The sequence below is a fragment of the Kogia breviceps genome, chromosome 18, assembly GCF_026419965.1.
Source record: "Kogia breviceps isolate mKogBre1 chromosome 18, mKogBre1 haplotype 1, whole genome shotgun sequence".
In the NCBI taxonomy this organism is placed as follows: domain Eukaryota; kingdom Metazoa; phylum Chordata; class Mammalia; order Artiodactyla; family Physeteridae; genus Kogia; species Kogia breviceps.
The window spans coordinates 31,445,930-31,465,152 of NC_081327.1; the positions used below are offsets into that span (position 1 = coordinate 31,445,930).

The 19,223-nt window shown below is 44.5% G+C and overlaps 2 non-coding genes and 1 pseudogene across 2 annotated transcripts; 1 reads left to right on the forward strand and 2 right to left on the reverse strand.

Moving 5' to 3' along the window:
• Nucleotides 1-13,591: 13,591 nt before the first annotated feature.
• TRNAL-CAG (transfer RNA leucine (anticodon CAG)) lies at nt 13,592-13,674 on the forward strand. Its single transcript has one exon. It is a non-coding gene; the product is annotated as a tRNA-Leu (tRNA).
• A 234-nt stretch (nt 13,675-13,908) lies between these two features.
• TRNAL-CAG (transfer RNA leucine (anticodon CAG)) lies at nt 13,909-13,991 on the reverse strand. The gene has a single exon. It is a non-coding gene; the product is annotated as a tRNA-Leu (tRNA).
• A 4,699-nt stretch (nt 13,992-18,690) lies between these two features.
• On the reverse strand, nt 18,691-18,936 carry LOC131744454 (heat shock factor-binding protein 1 pseudogene; annotated as a pseudogene).
• Between the last annotated feature and the right edge of the window lie 287 nt (nt 18,937-19,223).

Below are 19,223 nucleotides of genomic sequence, written 5' to 3' on the forward strand. Positions count from 1 at the left end.
CAGATAAATAGATAATTACAGATAGTAATGATATTACTACAAGAAAAAGCAAGATGCCATGGAAAAGAATAATTGAGATTTGTGGGTGTTATTTAGATAGCTGGGTCAGGGAAAGTATAAACATTTAAGCAGAGACTTGAAGGATGCCTAAGAATCAGACAGGAAAAGAGCATTCCAGGCTGAGAAAACTACCATACGTGCAAAGGCCCTGAGGCAGGAAAGACTTTGGAGTCTTTGAGGAGGGACATAAAGTTATAAACTGAAGGGACTGGGGAGAGATGAAGTTCAGGAGGAAGCCAGGGGCCAGGTCACCTGGGTCTCATACCCTTGGTAAGAAAGTGTTGTGGCCACATCTTATGGCATGCAGGATCTTAGTTGCCCTACCAGAGATTGAACCCTTGCCCCCGGCAATGGACGCATACAGTCCTAACCACTGGACTGCCAGAGAGTTCTTGGATTTTATTATTAAAAAATAGACCATTAGAGGGCAGTTACATTGTTTGATTTCCAATTTTAAAAAATTCACAGAAAGATTCCTCTGGAGATCATCCAACAATTTCCAGAAGCCAGCTTTGGGAGGTTGCTGATTATAATCAGCAAATATTGATTGAACACTTTTCCAGCTGGCCCTATGCTTGGTGCTGTGGGGTTGGTTAGTTTTGGCTTCTTTATTTTTAATTGTCCAGTTAACTCATTAGTTTATTTCATTGCACATCACACACACATCTCCAAACCTGCACCCTCACCTCTAGCTAATCACTGAGAAGAGTTTGGAGTATCCCATCAGATCTTTTCTTTCTTCTTTTTTTTTCACTACCATACAATATATGGAAATATAGAGACTTGCTTTGTTTGTAATGTTTAAACATTTTTACAAAAAAATGGGATTATACTATATACATTGAAACTTGATTTTTTCACTTAACATATCTTGGAAATTTCTCCATGACAGCACCTAAAGAATGACCTAATTCTTTTTATATGTTGTATAATATTTCATAGTATGGCCTTTACATTATCCCTTCCCTTATTGGTAAAAAGGTAAGTGGTTTCCAACAGTTCCTCATTACAAGTAATACTGAAACAGGAGGGAAGGGGTCAGGGCACAACCTTTAAAAGAAAGACATAGCCATTGAGGATATGACAAAAACTGGTTAGAACTGATTAGTCCCAAGATGGCAGAAGATTTGACTTCCAGTAGACCCTGACCCTCATTATACACTCATTATAATTATTAGCATATGCTAAATGACACACCCACAGGAGCCAGAACAATTCCGAGGCTAACCATAAAAGGACAATAAGTGGGAGGTGGCCCAAATCCTGGAAATCCCCGCCCCTTCTCCAAAATAGTTGGAATAATCCTCCCACTTGCTGGCCTATGAAATTACTCAGCCCGTGAAAACTAACCACTCCATATTTTGGAGCTGCTCTTGCCTTTTGAGACAGACCGCATTCTGTCTATGGAATGTGTATCTCTCTAACTAAATACACTTCTTACCTATCACTTTACCTTTCCCTGAATTCCTTCTGCGCTGAGACATAAAGAACCTGAGTTTCGTTAAGTCCTGAAACCAGGTGTGTGATCTCAAAAGACAGTAGGTTCAAGTCCCAGCCCATGGGTTCAAGTCCTAATCTGAGTTTTGGCTGGGTTCGAATCCCATCTGAGTTATGCGGTTTCAATATTATATAAGTCTTCTTATTTATGCGTCTCTGCACACACATGAATCCAGTCTTCATAGCAGAACCACTGGATTGAGGGTATTTGCATGCTTTTCTTTTTTAATAGATACTTCCAGATTGCTCCAAAAGACTATATTTGTTGACATCCCCATTAAGAGTAAGTGAGTTTATGGGACTTCCCTCGTGGTCCAGTGGTTAGGAATCCGGATGCCTTCCAATGCAGGGGATGTGGGTTTGAACCCTAGTCTGGGAACTAAGATTCCCACATGCCGTTAGGTAACTAAGCCTGTGCACAACAACTAAGACCCAAGTCAACCAAAAATAATAAAAAAATAAATATTTTTTAAAAAAAGAGTAAGTGAGCTTAACTATTTGCCTGCCCCTATGGTTATATGTAGTGAGCTTAAGTAAAAAAAAAGTCTCATTGTTTCCATTTGTATTTCCTAATACTTAGCTAGTGTGGCTGAATATTGGCCTTTCATATTTCCTTTTCTGTGAATCTCCTCACAGAAAAGGAAATATGAAAGGTTTGAATCATTTGCCTTTGTGTAGTGAAGAATTAAATTTGCCCAAGGGGTGGTCTGGCCATTTTTCCTCGGTTTCTGAGAGGTAATCTCTAAACCTTTGCACCATCATGCATGATGGAAACGTCTTTGTTTAGGGTGGAGGCACTGGCCATCAGCTCAGGTAGCTCCACCTGGAGGAGTTGGACACTGAGATCAATCGCGGCCAGGTGATGAAATCCCAAGAAGGGCTCTGGCCACCAAGGCAGCTGGTGAGTTTACCTGGTTGGCAGTACTCCATGTGTACTGTCACACATCAGCGCTGGGTAAGTAATGCATGGAGTCCGTGACTCCCTGGGGGAGAGGACAACGGACATTCCACTTTTGGAACTTAAAAGTCACCCTTTAAAAAAGTATACAATTCAGTGGTTTTAGTGTATTCACTGTAATGAATCATCACCATCGTCTAATTCCAGAACATTTCCCTCACCGCATGTCTGATTTTAATCTGTGTTCTTCATCTGTAATATACTGTAACTGTGAGTATAACAGCTTGCAGCACATTCTGTGAGGCCTTCTAGCTAATGAATTATTGAACCTGAGGGTGGTTTTGGGAACCCTCCGAACCCTGCAGTTGCATCAGAAGTGACAGCGGTCTTGTGGAGTACTGTACTCCCTCCAATGTTGCAGCCCAGTTTGTGGGTTTTTTTTTTTTTTTTTAATTTTTGGAGCTCCTTTTATATTTTGGATCCCCTCTCCCCATTGTCACTTTTGTATGTTGCTATTGTTTTCTCCTACTTTCTTTCTCCCACTCTGTGGCATTTTGATAAATGTGACAGTCATGTAACCACAACCGAAATTAAAATATAGAACATTTTGATCACCCCAAAAAAGTTCCTTTGTGACCTCCACCCTGGCCCCAGGCAACCGCTGACCTGTTTTCTGTCATTGTTGTTTTCCCTTTTCCAGAATGTCATATAGAATCTTACATGATATAGTTGTGGCAGGCCAAGATGTTCCATCCTAATCCCTAGAACCTGTGAACGTTACCTGTTATGGAAATAGGGATTTTGCAGATGTGATTAAAGACTTCGAGATGAGGAGATTATCCCGGATTATCTGAGTGGGCCCTAAATGTAACTACAGGTGTCCTTATAAGAGGGAGGCAGAGGGAGATTTGATGACAGTAATGTGAGCACAGAAATAGAGATTGACAGGATGCAGTCAGGAGCCGAGGAATGTCGGTAGCTTTTAGAAGTGGAAGAGGCCAGGAACAAATTCTCCCTAGAGCCTCCGGAAGCAACCAGCCTTGCTGACACTTTGATTTAGCCCCTTAAGGCTCATTTTAGACTCCAGATCTACAATAGAATAAATGTGTTGTTTTAGACCACTGAATTTGTGATAATCTGTCACAGCAGCAAGAGGAAACTTATACAGTAGTCTTCAGTGAAAAGCTCTTTTATGTAACATAAAGCTTTTGAAATTCATCTGATGAAATAAAATTCATATTTCATGGCAAGACAAGACAAGATTTAAACATAAAATGTTTTTTCGTATGTTTCTCCTCCCTCCCTTTTAGTGTGTATTGTGTGTCTGCATTAACCAGACCTGTATAGGAAATAACATTCCTTCTTAATCTTGTAAGGGGTCACAATGACCCACTACTTGCTTTGTACCTGCAGATCTGGATTGTGTAAACTGTCAATACTGTAAACTGTCATGTGATGCATAACCCTTTGTCTCAAAAATGTATATAACTCTGCTTTGACCTCTAACAGGTGGAACAGTCAGTCCTCAGAGCTTTTGGAAAGGCTATCTGCCTGGTTATATCCTCAGATTGACTTGGATGAAAGTTTCTATTTCTTTCTTAGATTGACTATTAATTAATTTTTCATTGACACATCCATGTTGATGAGCATACAGGTAGATTGTTTCCTTTTATTAAGGAATGTATCCCATTGTATTGATATACCACAATTTCTTTGTCCTTTCACTGGTTGATGAACATTTGGGTTCTTTCCAGTTTGGACAGCTATGAATAAAACTGCTATGAACATTCACATGCAGGTTTTTTGTGTGAACATATGTTATTTCTCTTGGGTATGTACCTAGGAGTAGAATTTCTGGATCATGTGGTATGTGTATCATTAACTTTATAGGACGTTGCAAAACTGTTTTCGAAAGTGGCTGCACCATTTTTCCAAAGAGGCTGTTCACCAACTGGTTTTACTCATGTGTAAAGGGCAGTGACTTACCCAGGGTCACCTACTGAATTAGAGGCAACAGCAGAACTAGCATCTACATCTTCTCATCCCCAGCAGTGATCCTGAGAGAGGCAGTCCTGCCTGAGTATCCTCCTCCCATTTCCAGCCTCCCCATCTGCTTCTGCCCCTTCTTACCCTCTCTTCTGTCATCCAGCCCCAGCAGGAGGTGGAGGCCAGAGCAGCTTTCAATCTATTGCCATCTCCACCACAGCCCAGAATGTACCAAACAGAGGTGGGAAAGGCTTGCGGAATAGGAATCATTGACAAGAATCCCCTTTAAGATCTGAGGGCAGTGCATCCCCCTGGAAAAGACCTTTGTGTGGGATGTGAGATGATTTTTGATGGCCCAGGGGTAGTCATCAAATACTTCAAATGCTTCATTAGGAGTACTTGGTTTTTAACTTCACTTTCAATCTGATTATGCCAAGGAGAAAGACTTTTTTGGTGCTAATATGTTTTTAACATCTAATTTTGTTAATCTCCTTTTTTTTTTTTTTGGCCGCCCTGCGCAGCTTGTGGGATCTTAATTCCCCGACCAGGGATCGAACCCATGTCCCCTGCAGTGGAAGTGCAAGGTCTTAATGACTGGACTGCCAGGGAAGTCTTCCTAAGTTTCTTTAAGAAACACATTTATTACAGTTAAAATGAGTCCACTTAAAGAAAATATTTAATTTTCAAAAAGTGTGTAAAACCCCTTACACAGTCAAATGATTTTTGACAAAGGTGTCAAGACCATTCACTGGGGAAAGGACAGTCTTTTAACAAATGGTGTTGGGAAAACTGGATATCCACATACAGGAAATGAAATTGGACCCTTGCTTTATACTATATATGAAAATTAACTCAAAATGGATCAAAGACTTAAACATAAGACCTAGAACTATAAAACTCATAGAAGGAAACATAGGGGGAAAAGCTTCATGGGCTTCCCTGGTGGCGCAGTGGTTAAGAATCTGCCTGCCAATGCAGCGGACACAAGTTCGAGCCCTGGTCTGGGAAGATCCCACATGCTGAGGAACAATAAGCCCGTGCACCACAACTACTGAAGCCTGCGCCCTAGAGCCCGTGCTCTGCAACAAGAGAAGCCACCGCGATGAGAAGCCCGTGCACCACAACGAATAGTAGCCCCCGCTTGATGCAACTAGATAAAGCCCACCCGCAGCAACGAAGACCCAAAGTAGCCAAAAAAAAAAGTTTCAGGGCTTCCTTGGTGGCGCAGTGGTTGAGAATCCACCTGCAGATGCAGGGGACACGGGTTCGTGCACCGGTCCGGGAAGATCCCACATGCCGTGGAGCAGCTGAGCCCGTGAGCCATGACCGCTGAGCCTGCGCGTCCGGAGCCTGTGCTCCGCAACGGGAGAGGCCACGACAGTGAGAGGCCCACGTACCGCAAAAAAAAAAAAAAAAAAAAAAAAAAAAAAGTTTCATGATGTTGGGTTTGGCAATGATTTCTAGGATTTGACATCAAAAACACAAGAAACAAAACATCAGAACAAAAACTTTCTACATCAAAGGACACAGTTAAATAGAGTGAAAAGGCAACTTAAGGGAGAAAATATTTACCAATCATATATCTAAATCTAAAAAGAGGCTAACTTCCAGAACATATAAAGAACCCCTACAACTCAATAACAATAAAAACAAAACTGATTTTAAAAATGGCCAAAGGACATGAATAGACATTTCTCCAGAGAAGATATACAAATGGCCAGCAAGCATACGAAAAGATGCTCAACACCACTAATCATTAAGGAAATGCAAATCAAAACCACAGTGAGATATCACCCCACATTTATTAGGATGGCTGCTATCAAAAAACAAAACAGGGGGCTTCCCTGGTGGCGCAGTGGTTGAGAATCTGCCTGCCGATGCAGGGGACATAGGTTCCTGCCCCGGTCCGGGAAGATCCCACATGCCCCGGAGCGGCTGGGCCCGTGAGCCGTGGCCGCTGAGCCTGCGCGTCCAGAGCCTGTGCTCCGCAGCGGGAGAGGCCACAACAGTGAGAGGCCCGCGTACCACCAAAAAACAAAAAACAAAAACGAACAAACAAACAAAAAACAGAACAGGGACTTCCTTGGTGGTCCAGTGCTTAAGAATCCACCTCCCAATGCAGGGGAAGTGGGTTCGATCCCTGGTCGGGGAACTAACCCGTGTGCCACAGCTAGAGAGAAGCCTGTGCGCTGCAACTAAGACCCTACCAAGCCAAATAAATTAAAAAAAAAAAAATGTAGTCAAACCCATAGAAAGAGAAAATGGAATGTTGATTGCCAGGGACTTCAGGAAGAGAGGAGTGGGGAGTTATGGTTAGATGGGACAGAGTTTCAGTTGGAGAAGACGAAAAAATTCTGGAGATGGAATGTGGTGATGGTTGCATAACAGTGAATGCCATAGAACCGTACACTTACAAATGGTAAATTTTGTTATATGTATCTTATCACAATTAAAGAAAAAAAATTTTTAAGTGTACAGGGAATTCCTTGGTGGGCCAGTGGTTAGGACTGCTGAGGGCCCAGATGCGATCTCCGGTCAGGGAACTAAGATCCCACATGTTGCACAGCCAAAATAATAATAATAATAACTAATTAAAAAATTATTTAGGTGCACAGTGATATGTAGATAGGGGAAAATAGGGTAATAAATGCCTGAAGTTTGGGGAAGAGTGATCTTGTCCAATGCCCTCCTGGCACCGCTGGAACGTCTGTCCATCTCAGAGACGGACAAGAGTTAGCTCAAGATGTACGTGAGCAATGTGACCAGGGACCAGGTGGCTCCTCTTGTCGCTCACTGCGCATCCCCCTGGGGGTGCATCCAAGGAGCAGGCTGCAATTGGGTGTGCATGAAGATCACAGAGCAACAGCTTTTGGGAGAGGGGTCTCTATTACTTCTAGGCGAACGCCAGTCTATGCAATGCCGCCAGGCCTGAACCTCCTGGGGTAGGAGAAGACGTGAGGCCTTCAGGGTGGAGGTGCCATTTGAACAGAGCCTTGAAAAGAGCCATTTGAGAAGGAGGTGTTCTAGGTGGATGTACAAGAGCGAAGGGTGGGCATGCAGAGTGGTGTGGGCTGATGGCTTTTGTGAGCAAGTCTCTGTGTTGAGAGATGCAGCCGAGGTATGGACAGAGTGGGTGAGATGCTGGCATGAGCTTGCCAACCTCTGGGCCAGTTACTGATTTGCCCAGAATGAGGCATAGGTTGGACATACGGTTTGGTCATTTTCCCTGCCTGGCCCCTTCAGCCCATGAGGATTGGGACAGAGCTTGTTTGGGATGGGAGGTCAGAGCTCCAGAGAGAGGACATCAAGATTAACTATTTGTTCAGGGATCCACAACTCATTTTCGTGAGAGACATGGTCAGGCCAGGGCTTGGGTGGACTGACTCCATCCTGTCCAGGTGCCAGATGCATGAGGAGGTCTGGAGTGGCATTTCCAGGACTTCCTGCCCCCTGGCCCTCCCCATCCTGTTGTATCATTCATTCATTATTCAACCTGTACTCAGTTAGCTCCTTCTCCACATTTTTGTGTCCTAGGCCCTGGGAATTCATGGGCAAATGAGACTTGCAATCTCTGCCTTTTTGAAGAGCTCAGCCTCAGAGGCTGGAAGACACCTAGTGAGGCCATTCCAATACCAGTGCTTTGAGGGGTCATCCTGGGAGCACAGAGGAAGCCAAAATACCTAGTCAAAGGAAAGAAGCATCAGGGAAGGCTTCCTGGAGGAGGTGACATATGAGAAGCAACCACAAGAAGAAGGAACACTGTCAATTTCTTCAGCCTCCTTTCCAACGGTGCAAGATCCAGCTATAGCCATAGGGGCATCAACACTGTCCCTCTCCCCACTCTGGCCCAGGGCCCTGCTTCTGGGAGCTGCCTCCATCTTCCATCCTCCCTTGGCCCTTCCCACCCATGCCCACAATTCCAGGACCCTTCCTGAAACCTCTTCTCCAGGACACCAAGCTTCACCATCTCCATCACCCCCACCACTGCCCCGATTTTCCTTTTTTTTTTTTTTTTTTTTTTTTTTTGGTACGCGGGCCTCTCACTGTTGTGGCCTCTCCCGTTGCGGAGCACAGGCTCCGGACGCGCAGGCTCAGCGGCCACGGCTCACGGGCCCAGCCGCTCCGCGGCACGTGGGATCCTCCCAGATCGGGGCACGAACCCGCGTCCCCTGCATCGGCAGGCGGACTCTCAACCACTGCGCCACCAGGGAAGCCCCCGATTTTCCTTTTTCTCCTCCTTTGCCCAACAGGAAATTGGCATATCCTAATTATATACGATGTTCTATAGATGCTGTAGCTAAGTACCCATTTGTAGATGGGCCATCCTTCTATTCTCCTCCTGGATATTGAGAACGATTTGTTAAAGGATACATTTTTAAAGTAAAATGCAAAAAAAAATTGTGCAGTGGAAACAGTATGGCAGTTCCTCAAAGAAATAAAAATAGAATTGCCATATGATCCAGAGATTCCACTTTTGGGTATACTATATGGAAGAGAATTGAAAGCAGGATCTTGAAGAGATATTTATACAGCCATGCTCGTAGCAGCATTATTCACAATAGTTAAAACATGGAAGCAACCCAAGTGTTTACTGATGGGTGAATGGATAGCAAAATGTAGTATATATGTACAATGGAATATTATTCAGCCTTAAAAAGGAAGGAAATTCTGACACATGCTACAACATGGATAAACCTTGAAGACGTCCTAAATGAAATAGGTCAGTCACAAAAGGACAAGTATTATATGATTCCACTTATATGAGGTACCTAGAGTAATCAAATGAATAAAGATAGGGAATTCCCTGGAGGTCCAGTGGTTAGCACTCCATGATTTCACTGCCGGGCTGCACAGGTTCAATCCTTGGTTGGGGAACTAACTAAGATCCTGCAAGCTGCGTGGTGTGGCCAAAAAAAAAAAAAAAGACAGAAAGTAGAATGGTGGTTGCCAGGGGTTGGGAGAGGAGGGAATGGAGAGTTATTGTTTAATGGGTATAGAGTCTCAATTTTGCAAGATGAAAAGAGTACTGGAGATGGATGGTGGTGATGTTTGTACAACAATATGTGTAGTTAATACCAGTGAACTGTGTAGTACACACACATATATGCATATATATGTTTGTACATATCTCTCACAATCAGGAATACTGAAAGGAATTTGCTAACAAATGCAAAACTGGCCTCTACCAAGGATGGAATCAATTCCATTTTACCAGACAAGATTTGCTTGCATACTTATGAACTGAATTTTAAACAAGTTAAAATAATATATTTAACCCAATGTATTCAAAATATTATCATTTACCATGTAATCAATATAAACATTATTATTGAGATATTTTGCATTCTTTTTTTCATACCAAGATTGCAAAACATCTCAAGTGCTCGGTAGCTACATGTGATTAGTGGCTTCTGTATTAGACAGCACAGCTGTAGACAACACATAATATTCCTTTGAAAGAACATCCAGGAATATTTTTACCTTTTCCAAAGCCTTCTCCAATTTTTCCTGACAGTTTTTTAATTAAAAAAGAATTACCCAAGTAATCTATGTTCATTATACAAATATCAAATGCAGGTAACTGATGAGAAAAAAATCACAATAAATGCCACCATCCAGAGATAATCACAGATCCAGATTTTTTATGGCCTCTGAGACTTTAATAGACACATTTTGTTATATATATTTTTTAAATAAATAATTTTATATACAATATAAATGTATAAACAGTGTAGCTATATATTTTACAGTTTATATGTTTTGTTAATATATAATCTATGAAATTGTATTATTTTTAAGAGTTTTAAACTTTTCAGAATAGTTTCAGATTTACAGAATTACTGCAAAGAGTACAGAGAGTTCACTTATACCCCACACGCAGTTTCCTCTGTTATTAATATCTTGCATTAGTAGTGTTACTGAACCAAACTTGTGTCTGCTCACCTGTGTGCAGTAAAGCCAATCTACTGACCCTGGGCTGTGGTGAAGGAAAGTGCAGCGTTTATTGCAGGGCGCCAAGCAAGGAGTCCAGAGCAACTAATGCTCAGAAAGCCTGAACTTCCCCAATGGGTTTCAGTGAGGCAGTTTTAAAGGCAAAATGAGGATGGGGTGTCCCAGGTTATGCAATCAGCTTGTGCACAATTCTCTGATTGGTTGATGGTGAGGTAACAGGGTGGTGTCACAGGGGTTAACATTATCAATCCTTAGGTGCCAGTAGGTCTGGGGGCTACATGCTCATGATCATCAAGTAGTTAATTTCTTCCATTTGGTGGTGGTTTTAGTATCAGCAAAACAACTCAGGAAATGTGTACCAGATACTATTATCTATGTACTTCAGAGAGGAGCTAAAGCAGAGGATATGGGGGAGGGGTCTGTCCTGGGAAGGCCCCTTAGAGTCCTGCTCAGTTATAGTATGGTATATTTATCAGAATTAATGAGCCAACACTGATACATTATTATTAAAGTCCATACCTCATTCAAATTTTTTCAGTTTTTCCCTAATATCCGTTTACTGTTCCAGGATCCTATCCAGGATACCAGATTATATTTACTAGTGATGTCTTTTCTTAGGCTTAGCTATGACAGTTTCTTAAACTTTCCTTGTGTTTCATGACCTTGCTAGTTTTGAGAAGCACTACTGTAGAATGCTCTTAAACTGGGATTTGTCTGATGTTTCTCATGATTAGACTCAGAGTAATTGTGTTTTGGGGAGGAAGTCTACAGGGGCCAAGTGCCATTTAAGGGCACATCAAATCAATCTGACAAACTATCAATCTGACTTATCACTATTGATGTTGACCTTGATCACCTGGTGAAATCATATTTATTTATTTATTTATTATTATTATTATTATTTTTGCGTTATGCGGGCCGCTCACTGTTGTGGCCTCTTCCGTTGCGAAGCACAGGCTCTGGACATGCAGGCTCAGCAGCCATGGCTCACGGGCCCAGCCGCTCCGCGGCATGTGGGATCTTCCTGGACTGGGGCACGAACCCATGTCCCCTGCATCGGCAGGCGGTCTCTCAACCACTGCACCACTAGGGAAGCCCCATATTTATTTTTGACTAGAGAATATATGCACATGATACAAAAATTTAAATATACAAGTCTCCCTCTCACCCTGTCTCTTCCCCCCTCAAACACACACACATAGGCTGCCTCACCAAAGTTAATTACCTCCAATTTCTGGAGCCTGTGAATATATTACCTTACATGATTAAAGGGACTTTGCAGATATGGCTAAATTAAATATTTTGAGACAGGGGAAATTACTCTGGATTATCAGGATGGACCCAGTGTAAATACAAGCATCTTTATAATGAAACCAAGTTCCCCTAAAACCAAGTTCCTCTATCAAGTTTATGATTGACCTCTCTGTTCAACACCTGTTCCCCTGAAGACTGAGGAGTATCAAAGAAAAGGAGGAATTGAAATTGTACAGGACCTTGTGGGGCCTTCCCAAGTACAAAGGTCTTTCTGTACTCCCCATCTCTTGTTTGTGTGAAAAAGGTTTCCACCTCCAAGACCTTCTCTGAGTTCCAAAGGGCAGATTCAATTAGTAATTAGAGTGAGGGAATACAGAAAGAAACCATAGTGCAGCCATGGGGCCTGCTCCTGGTTCCTCCTGGGGGTATGTAAGGAAGACCTGACATACATCTCTGAGTTCTTCTATAGGAACTAAGGCCCCTGCCCAGGTACAGGATGGTAACTTCAGGCTCAGAACAAGCACTGGGACCCCAGACTGGTTGGAACTGGAAGGCTGATGATTGAGATTCTTAGAACACCACCCTGTTACCTCACCACCAACTAGAGGAAGGTTACACACCCTGCAGCCCTCCCCCACCAAATCTCCGTATAAAACCTTCCCTGAAACCCATGGGGGAATTCTGGCCTTTTGAGCACAAGCCACCCGTTCTCCTTGCATGGCCCTGGCAATAAATCTTTCTCTGCTCCAAACTCTGATGTTCAGGTATGTTTGGCCTCACTGTGCTTTGGGCACACAAACTTGTGTTAGGTGAGAATACGAGGTTAGACAGGAGGGTCAGAGTCAGAGAAGGCATCATGAAGACAGAAGCAGAAGGTGGAGTGATGTGGGGATATGAGCCAAGGAATGTGGTGGTCTTTAGAAGCTGGAAAAGGAAAGGAAATTGATATCCCCTAGAGACTCCAGGAGGAACACAGTGTTGACCTCCAGAACTCTAAGATAATAAATGGTGTGGTTTTAAGTCTGTAAGTCAGTAGTAATTTGTTACAGCAGCAATAAGAGACAGGAGCTGTCAAATCCCTTTACCAGTTTTTCTGCCAGTGAATGTCCAGACTCGTCTTGAATGCCTCCAATGATGGGGATATCACTATCTCTATGGGCACCCTGTTTTCTTTCCAGCAAGCTCTTTCTTCTATGGAAACCTTCCTCCGTGGTAACCTCCCACACATTGCATGCCCACCTCAAGCCCCAGTTCTCGGGGCAAGGATCAACAGACACAATCTAAATCCCCTGTACACATGAGGCTTTTATAGACATAAATTATCTCTTCTCGACGTTTAACATCTTCCAGCTTTGCCCTTGGCCAGTTTACAAAAAGGTATCAAAGCCAACTTTCTCTCGATGAGGCTTCAGCTAAATACTTGTGGAATGGGATTCCATTGCACGTGTCTTCCCATCCATGGAGGAGCCCATGGCAAAGTCCATAACCGAGCACACCCCCTTCCAAAAAGAATCATGTAGACCCCCTCCTCACTTCCCCCAGGGTCTCAACAATAGTCTCAACCCTTTCGATTGTATTTGTCATTAAAACTAATGTCAAAACTTCAGGTTCCGAGCGTTGGCAAGTGACTAGAATTTAATAATATAGTTTCATTTCCATTGTATTTATTTTTATAGTTATTTTCTATTGATGGCAAGAGAAACTAATTTTCATTTTCTGTTCAGGCTAGAGTTTCCATTTAAAACATATAAGTAGTAAAAAGACTGAACCAGTTTAAGGATAACGGTAAATCTTGGCAACGCGGGTGGTTATTGATTGCGGATGACGAGGGGCTGTGTGGTTGGATCTGAAGCTACCAGGGATCTCAAAGTTATCTGGATAATTCCCAAGCCGCGTCGCACCGTACAGTGCACTAAAAAAGATGCCACAAACATTAACTCGAGAGTCAGGATGGCCGAGCGGTCTAAGGCGCTGCGTTCAGGTCGCAGTCTCCCCTGGAGGCGTGGGTTCGAATCCCACTTCTGACAACCTTCTCGTTTCTTTTGTCTTTGTTTTTTTTTTTCTCCCTCCAAGGTCTAAGGAGAGTCTTTGCGGTTTCAGATCGGATCTTTCTCTTTTACATTCCAAAAGTCGAATACATATCATTAAGAAAAAAAAACACTTTTTAAGAAGGAAATACTTGTTTCGTAGAAAGATTAATAGTATTACATATTTGATGCGCCACCTTACGTGAAAGGCAAAAGAAAAATTAACCGAAGGTTTGTCAGAAGTGGGATTCGAACCCACGCCTCCAGGGGAGACTGCGACCTGAACGCAGCGCCTTAGACCGCTCGGCCATCCTGACTACCCACATACTTCACTGCCAGCAATGCCCTCCAAAATGGCTCTTATGTGCGCATGCGTAGTGAACCGCGGCAACTGTTTTGTTTTCCTCTCTACGTTGGGAGGAGCTAGATACTGGCGTTGGCTCGAAGGGGAGGAGCGAGACGGAATGAGAAGGTGAAGAACTAGGCGCCTGGGCAGCAGCAGAGGGCGCGCGCGGTGTGCTGGACACTCAGAACGGCATAGAGACCGAGGACTATTACTTAGACTCGTGTGCGTTCGTGCCGCCGACAGGCATTCATTCTGCATTCATGCATTTACTATTCACATCAGCTTTGATTCTTGCACATCTGTAAGTACCCTTGCATTTCTGCATACATGCCCTCTTGCCTATTCCACGAGAAACAGTCAAGTCCGCACACTCGCACAGGCTTATAGATCCCTGCTGGCGCCCGAACCACGTGAAGCCCGGATGGGCGTCAAAACTGCAACTTCACATTTGTATGTGTGTTTAACTCATTTACTCAGACTCCGGGTTACACCGAGTCCTGCAGCGGCACAGCCGGATCCACCCTTTTTCCTGTGTTCCTAGTTCGCAAACCTTGCTTGGCACACAGTAGGCGTGCAGGGAATGTCCGTGGATTACTCCGTCCCTCGCCTCCTCCTTCCCGCATTGCGTCATTTCGTGATTCACGTCTCCTCCCTAACCCCACACTTACCCACGCACTGGCTCTGCCCAGGAACCAGAAGACCTCAGGTCTCGAGGGTACCTTTCTCCACGGGATTTCGGGGAGGCTTGTATACAAAACAGAGTTTCCGGCCTTAAGACACATTCAAGCCTGGGGCGAAGGGAGAAAGATAAGAAATATGTGAGAGGTAAAATGGAAAAAAAAGAAAAAAAGAAAGAAAAGGTTAAAGGTGCTGCTAAGTGCAAGAAAGAGGAAGTCAGGAAACTTGCAAGAGACTTTGAAATAGACCAAGAAAGATAACTGGGTGTCCTTTCTGGGGCGCCAGTCCTGGCTGGCTGATTCTCAAGGGCCTGCACCTTTCATTACTTCTACATACAAATGATTCTTATTCACGGAAATGCAAGTGGATTTTGTTGGAGTGGAATGCAATTAATTATTGCCCTGTGGATATTGACCATTTTTACATCTGTATTATAAATCCATTTTATCATTTGTGATTGCCAATATATGTGTGTCCTTTGAGTCGGTTGTAACATCTTACTGGTTTCCCCACAAATTACTGAGTTAGATGAAATCTTTGACTTGTGTTCATTTTATAATTATGTGAGAATCACGATTTTACCTTAAAAAAAGTCTCTTTTAATAGTGATCAAGGGTGACTAGGGGGACTTCCCTGGTGGCGCAGTGGTTAAAATCTGCCTGCCAATTCAGGGAACGTGGGTTCGATCACTGGTTGAGGAAGATCCGTGGTGGAGCCCGTGAGCCACAACGACTGAGCTCCCATGATGCTACTATTGAAGCCCAAGCGCTCTAGGGCCCACGTGCTGCAACTGCTGAAGCCTGCGTGCCTAGAGCCTGTGGTCCCCAATTAGAGGCGCCACTGAAATGAGAAGCCCGCACACCCCAACGAAGAGTAGCTCCTGGCTCACCACAACTAGAGAAAGCCTGTGCAGCAACGAAGACCCAACGCAGCCTCCCCACCAAAAAAAAAAAAAAAAGCGACTAGGGGCTCCCACAATAAAAAATGGTACTGATGGACCTAGTGGTAGGGCAAGAATAAAGATACAGACGCAGAGAACGGACTTGAGGACACAGTGGGGGAAGGGGAAGCTGGGACGAAGTGAGAGAGTAGCACTGACATATATACACTACCAAATGTAAAACAGATAGCTACAGCTCGGTGCTTTGTGATGACCTAGAGGGGTGGGATAGGGAAGGGAGATGGGGTTATGGGGATATATCTTATAGCTGATTCACTTTGTTGTACAGCAGAAACTAACACAACATTGTAAAGCAATTATACTCCAATAAAGAAGTATGAAAAGAAAAAAAAAAGAGTGACTAGCGGCTCTCATAAGAAGGGTGGTCAGGGAGGGCCACTCTCAGAGGAGGTGACAATGAGTTCCAAAGGGAGAGACAAGCACAGTCAAAGCCAGGAGCAGTAGTGTTCTAGGTGGGAGGCATAGCCAGTGCAAAGGTCCTGAGGCAGGGAGGGGCTGTGGTCTGTTGGAGGGGCAGCAAGGCCAATGGGGCAAGGGTATGGGTGGCAGGAGGCTGAAGTCCATATCACAGATGGCTGGGATGCCAGGAAGAGGGGTTTGGCTTTTCTTCTGTGTGTGTTGGAGTCACTGGAGTGTTTAAAAGCAGGCAAGTGACATGATTCAGTTGGCCTTTCAAAATGATCCCTTTGGCTGCTGTAGGAGAAAGGACATGAGAGGCAAGAGAAAAATCAAGAGTCCAGGGAGAAGGCCATGGAAAGGAGGATGACAGATGATGGTGGTTGGACCAGGGAAGTGGAGAAGCAAAAGGTGGTCAAGTTCAAGATTCAAGATGTGTTTTGGAGGTATAACGAAGCTTACAACTTCCCTTTGAGATCAGTGCTGTGGGCAGGAGCTGCTAACAGCTCCCTTGGGCAGGAGTAGGGAGCTGCTCCCTCCTCCTACTCCAGGGAGCTCAGGCTCACACAGGCTGAGTGATTTGCCAACATCCTCTTTGGGGCAGAAGCCCTGTGCTCTCCACCTCTGGAACCCTCCCCTCATGCCTTATACCACCAACCTTTCTATGGGTGCATCGTTTTAGAGGTAAGACAACAGTGGCAAGCCCAGAGCTGGAGCCCAAGCCAGACCCTCTCTCTGCCTGCTCCCCTCCTGGCCTGGCTGGGAGAAAGTGCTCATTGGATGGAGGTGCTGAGGCCCCACTCAGCCCTACCTCCTGCGTTTGGGTGGATGGTCAGCTGTCCTCCCCTGACACCTTTCAGGTGCCAGATTTGTGGCATGGAGGAAGCCATTTCAGGATCCCATTCCAGCTTCAGACCCCCAAGACCCAAAATGGGAAAGGGCCACTATTCCTGTTTGTTCCTTTTCCCCCTTATCAGATAGCAGCCTAGACACCAAAAATGGATCCTCGAGGGACAGACCTCACTCATTTTCCACTCTGGGCATTTGTCCAGGTTGGGAGAGGAAAGTCCCCTGAGCTCAGCCTGGAAAGTCTACCAGCAACTGGGGAAGTCCCGGCACGGCCCTGCTCAGCCCTAATAGGGACAGATGGAGGCAGTCCCCATGGGGACCTGGTGTTCAGCCAGCCCAGGGGCCTGAAAGGGGGAATCCTAGCATCCCTGTGACCCTGGCACACATACCCACCTCTGCTTGGGAAAAGAGTGGCAGGAAGCTGAGTTTTAGTGAATGTCTCCTTTACATCCATTATTTCACTTAATGTTTATAAATCACCACAACACCGAATAGCATTACCTCCATTTACAGATGAGGAAAATGAGGCTCAGAGAGGCCAAAGTAACTTACCCAGAGTCACACAGATAAGTGGAACCTGATTTTTCTGGCTTAATACTCTTTTTTTTTAATACTCTTTCTTGAGAACTATTCTGAGCCTAGAACTGTGATAGGTACTTTATTTACATTGTTTCTTTTTAAAAGCAAAAGCCATGAGGGCTTGCCAACTAAGGTGGCAGGCTGGATTTGGAGACGTTAATTTTAGTTCTGTTTTCATTATTGGAGGAGACTTAAAAGAAAGGGTAGGCTTTTCCCAGCAAGCCAGTCCAAGTGGCAAGGCCAAGTTTTTGTGCCTCAGGCTCTGATCTCCTTGGCTAAGGTTCAGGGACAGAAGCCATCAGGCGCCAGTAATGAATCCCTGCCAAGGCCTGGTTTGGGCATCTTGGTCCATTGAGGGGGGACCTCAGGGGTGAAGTGGATGAAGCAGGTGTAGGTCTCTGATGGGGTGGGATAGGAACTGCTTGGTCCCTCTGGAGCCAGAGCCAAAGACCCCAGGTCCCCCCCTTGGTGTGGAGAGTTGGGCAACCCAGTTCCCCGATTTTGAATGGATCATGTGGACAGTGGTGACCAGAAAGGACGAAAGGCCAGAAGCTCACTTCCAAGTTCTGTAGACTGCTTATTGTGCCCCCAAGGCCTTTGATCACCCTAGAAAGAGAACCCCAGGAATGGGGGAGACTCTGTAGCATGCCACTCTGATAAGCAAGAGGTATAAAGCCAATTTTGACTTGAGGCAGCATGGCTGAGCATCTCAGCGTGTGGATTCTGGAACCACCTGGTTTAAATCTTGCTTCTGCTAGGTCTGTGACCATCAGGAGTTATTTAGCCTCTCTGTCCCTCTGTTCCTCAGTTTCCCAATCTGTAAAATGAATTTAGGAATAGTATCTGCCTCAAATGGTTGTATAGATTGAAGAGTGAATACATGCTCAACATTTAGAGTTCCTGGAATGGAATAAATGCTTTAAATGTTAGCCTAGAAAAATAAAGCAATGTACCATTTCTTCCCCCCCCCACCCCAGGAACTGCTAAAGTATTAGTGTTTAATAGCACAACTGACCAAGGTCCAAGATATGAAATTACCGTGTTCAGGAAACATGGGGGCATGGGAGAGAAATCACTCTATAATTTAACTCTATAGTATATGGTAAGAAGAATGCACACTTTATAATATAAAACCTGTCTACACATAGTAGTTGCAAAAAATCATCGTCTTCTCTTGGCTTGTAAAAAGGTTGTTCCAGATTCCAGTGCAGATGAGCAACCTTCAACTCTTCTGTGTGGCAGGGATCCTGTTTTCACCATCCAGCTCTTCCACCCCAGCCTGTGTCATGAGGTCTGTGATATTTTTCTCCAGGTCATCAATGTGACTGCTCATGTCATTAATTCTTCCAATGATCTGGTCGGACATGGTCTGAAATTTATCTTGCATCTGTTGCAGGGGTGTCTGCACCACCGAGGTGAGATCCTGCACGGCCTTGGGGTCAGTCTCGGGCATCTCCCCAGTTCCCAGCTTGGCGGTGCTGTCTCAGACCATCACCTACATTGCTGTTTGTCCCCAATGTACCATTTCTTGCACCTGCTGACTATTGTGGAGCAAGTTCCCACCTGTCAAACTGACTTTGCAGAAGTAGTGTCTATAGGGCCATCCCAACAACCGTAGTATCCTGATTGCCCCCCTTTGAGCCAGCCTTGCTCCCCTCTCCAGCCTCATCTCCCACTTCCAGCTCCCTGCCTGCATCTTTCTGTTCCTTCAGTCCACAAAACACATTCCTCTTCGGGGTC